General features: G+C 46.6%; 1 pseudogene; it reads right to left on the bottom strand.

The window, feature by feature from the left end:
* Positions 1-4: 4 nt before the first annotated feature.
* Positions 5-3,970, bottom strand: LOC123170810 (probable mitochondrial saccharopine dehydrogenase-like oxidoreductase At5g39410; annotated as a pseudogene).
* Between the last annotated feature and the right edge of the window lie 417 nt (positions 3,971-4,387).

The raw sequence follows: 4,387 nt of genomic DNA, 5'->3' as shown, positions 1-4,387 counted from the left end.
TCCTCGTGGAGATGAGGTCGAACGACAGGCCGTTTTCCTCGAGGCGCTTCTGGAGATCCGTTGGCCCGAAGACGACGCCGGGTGTGTACACCCCGCCTTTCGGCAGATTGGCTCGCTGGCTAAGCAGGACGAGGGCGCACTGGACGAGGATGATCGAAGTCGTGATGTACCCGATCTCTGGCCCCGAAACTCCTGGTGACAATCTCCTTATCTGGCTTGCTTCCACACTCTGATGCGTGGGCCGAATCGATGTAGCCACGGCCGACGAACCATGTTTTGAACGAGGCGCTGCTGACCTCCGCTTCTGTTGGTCCGGTCTTTCTGAAAAACCCGAGGGAGAAGAACTCAGGGAATTTTAGCAAGAGAGACCTGCCAAAGGAGAAACCCACAAGAATGCCGACGAAAATTGCAGTAGACAGGCACCACACAAGGCCCAAGATGGAACGGCTGCCGATCTTTACACCAAAATGTGCAGGTTTTATAGAGGACCAGAATTCCTTCCTATGCTTCTCAAAATCTGAGGTCTCGTCCACACAAGGAAGGCCCTTGGGATGCTCCGTCACTTTTGCTAGTGTTCTCTTCACAACCACTGTGTCAGCAGAAGGTAACTTCATGGCCCACAATCCTAGTGCCTTCTCATGCTCGATCATCAACGATCCTTTGGGAGGAAGAGGACCAGGAATCTGCACAAAGAGAGAAATCTTAACGTCAAATGTGATCATTAATTCATTATTCAATAAAAAAGGATTCCATCATAATTGCACACACTGCATTCAGGAATCAAGGCTATAACAAATGTTGTGGACATTTTTGCTAGAATTTTTGAATTATGAATTACTACACAAGTTTAAAAAATATTGAAGATTCCATATGACATGCCCAATCTGTCACAACAATGACAAGAACAGTTAAAAATACCAGACATAAGTTGCATTTTCCATCACTCCCCCCTCTCATATGTTTTTCGGGGTTACTAAGATGAAAATTTCCAATAACCATGACATTAATATATATCTTGTAACATCACAATGATGTTTATTTTCCAATAAGTTTTAGACCTTAATTTTACTCCCTTCAATATACAAGTTGGGATTTTCTAAAAGGCAAATGTTTTTAAGATACTTACTACATCTTGAGCAGGAATATGATCACAGCGGATACTGCCATATAGCTTATTGAAGACAATGCTCATGCTGAGGGCGCTTTGTCACAAACTTCAGTTTTAGTAAGTTTTAGAAAATTGAAGGATGCAACTACAATAGTGACAGCAGACAAAACAGCCAACCAATACTGTCATCAGCACATAATACCAGCACATATAGTACATACATCTTTTGTATATGGTTCAAATTGGCACTTCAGAAGAACCTCCAAATGTTCTGAGAGACAGATAACTGGATTTTATAATATAAAAGGTTCCAGTTTTATGATAACTAACAGAACAACACTAGCATACCTGGGACGGGACTTCCTGTTTACTCTAACTCGAGCTAAGCTAATTTCATCACGAGGAACGTAGCACACCCCGACTGTATTTTATTTGAATTTCAATAGAGAAATTAAGGAAATTCCGCATCCACTTGAGGACACAGTTTTTTTGGGTAATCCATCACCCACTTGGCAGGTGATCAGGCACGGTTTGGAAGTTTTGAAGAAAGGCCTACTTTGGAGGATATCAAACAAACATAAATTACATATTTGGCATGACCGTTGGGTAGCACAAGAACCTACTCGTGGCCTGATATCCGTCAAAGGGGAGTTTGTTGAGTTGCCAAATAGAGAGGGAGAGAGAGAGAGAGAGAGAGAGAGAGAGAGAGAGAGAGAAAGAGAGAGAGAGGGAGGACGAGGAGGAGGAGGAGGAGGAGGAGGAGGAAGAAGGTAGATGCTGACGTGTGGGCCCCACCTTTAATAACGGTTAACTTAATGGTCAACATAAACAGCGTTGACTTTCCTGTCATGCCAGCTCTGACGGGCGGGTCATGCATGTCATAAATGCATTTAAATCATCTAAAACGGTCATCAAGTGAAACTGGTAGTGCCTCGCAACTAGATTAGCTTGAAGTTTTATTTTTATTTGACATTTTCAAAATGGTAGCTCAGTGGGACACCAACCTCTAAAGTGGTTTTGTTCCTGCACAAATGCAAAGAAACTGTGGCATGCCATGTCACGGGAATGGGAGCTGCTGGAACTAATTAAAATCCAACTAACTAGTGATGAGTGATTTTTGCAGCTAATCTGTGATCTTGATGAGCATGTTGGTGCACGCCAAATTGGGTATGTACGAAAAGAACTTGTGCATCATAAAATTGCTCCACCTGTTGAACTCTCAGTCGGATTTTTGCCGAGTTACCTAGCTACTCCTCGGTCGATCGAGGCTAAGCCTGATGCCGACCGTGTGAAAGGGAAATGGATAGCTACTATATGCCGATCGGTTTTCCACACCTGGTCGCGGATGGAAGCTGCGACCTGGGAGGGTGAAGTTGAACACTGATGGCTCCTCCATGAATGGTGTTGGAGGAACGTGTATGATACTGCGTGACCAGGTTGGTGCCGTTATTTTTTGTTCTTGCAGTCAGCTCTTCGTGTGTTCAATGCTCTGGAAGCAGACTTATTAGCTACCCCCTTAGCTCGGAATTACTAGTCAGAGAAATGAATGTATCTAGACTTATTTTAATTCAAGATAGATACATTTTTATCCATTTGTGCGACAAATAATTCTGAACGAATGGAGTATTTCAAAAGGACTTTCACTGGTGTTACAATGGAGCACTTTATTTGTGAACATTGAGTCCAATTGCTTGGAGGCAGTAGCAATGATTAGGAGCTCAATCAGCAATAGATCAAGATATGCCTTCTTGGTAGAGGAGATCAAGAAGTTGATTGAATAACATAGTTCTTGTATTACTCACAACATCGTAGTTCTAATTTTGCTAGTCATTTTATGGCGAACTATGATACATCCATATAGATCCAACAGTCCTATGGCTGTTAGGCTCAGACCGGGTCGAGAGGACATCAATGACATTGTTAGACGTGAGATTGTAATTCCTAAACTATGAGTAATACAAGAATTATTCTCGCAAATAAATAGATAGAAATTCCGCATTAGGTTAGTAGGTGATAATTTATTAGTTTCTATGATGGGTACCCTGTGGAAAAAAGTTTCTATGATGAGTACTGTTAATTCCCTCATGAGTCATTACCATCCCAACAGATTCCAATTGTAAAATATTTTTGCAAGAATCTGTTAAAATAAGTAAAGCATCAATTTCAAAAGTGAATTGTAAGAATATTAGTAACTCACACTGGGCTTTGCGGGCCTCGGCCGGGACCGGCGCAGCTCTTGCAGCTGGCTGGTGTTGGCCACACCAAGAACAGCCGACTCAAACGTGGCGAAGTTCCCGACGATCTTTCTGTCCGACGACTCCAGGTTGACATACGCGACCATGCTCACCGGCACTGACGGTGGCGTCCACTGCCTGGAGTGGAACAAGAACCCCAGGTCCGCGACGGTGGAGGCAAAACCGCAGGCGGAGACAATCAGCGACCCGTTCTTGGCGGCGAGCTCGTGGAGGTCGGCCTCGACGCGCTCCATGAACTCGGGCTCGCCGGAGATGTCGAGGCAGTGGGCCCCTGCTGCCGCGCAGGCCGCAGCCACCTGGCGGCCATGGAGGCGGAAGGGCCCCGCGCAGGAGAGCAGGACGCGCGCCCGCGCGATGACCACGGCGAGAGAGGCTGGGTCGGAGGTATCGGCGACGAGGATGGGGACGTGCGGAACGGGCCCCGGCGAGGCGGCCCAGCTGAGCGCAGCGGCGACTCGTTCCCGGCTGCGGCCGGCGAGCGCGAGGGTTCGGAGCGGGGAGGCGTTGGGGGCAGGAACTTGAGGGCCTCGCGGATGACGTATGTGAAGCCCGAGGCTCCGAAGATGACGACGTCGAACACCTCCGGCCCTGGCATTGGCGCAGACATGGAGTGGGGTTGGGTTCTCAGACGGGAGACTCGGGTGCGGTGCGTTGGACTGGTGCGACTGCAAGGTGGCTTCTCCTGCTCGGTTCGACCGCTTTTTACGTTGCTGTGGGAGTACCGGGAGTGACGCGGTCACGTTTTCACGCCTGATCCCAGCATTTTGTTGTGCTTCGTTACCCAGTGCGAGTAGGTGGCTGTTCGCTGTTGGCAATTCGCGTAAGTCCGTAGCACGCACACTAAGTTTTTTTAAGCTAACCCTATATATAAAAGCACCTTTAATATACTGAGCCGATACAATATTTTAAAATTGACGAAGCGATTACAGTCGTCTTGTAATCGACGGCATATTCGAGATATTGAGCAGCACAACCTCTTAAAATTGATGAAGTCATTATAGACGCCTCGTAGTCAATGAGAACA

The sequence above is a fragment of the Triticum aestivum genome, chromosome 7D, assembly GCF_018294505.1.
Source record: "Triticum aestivum cultivar Chinese Spring chromosome 7D, IWGSC CS RefSeq v2.1, whole genome shotgun sequence".
In the NCBI taxonomy this organism is placed as follows: domain Eukaryota; kingdom Viridiplantae; phylum Streptophyta; class Magnoliopsida; order Poales; family Poaceae; genus Triticum; species Triticum aestivum.
The sequence above is the reverse complement of the archived record's forward strand: the minus strand, read 5'-3'. Positions and strand labels throughout refer to the sequence as shown.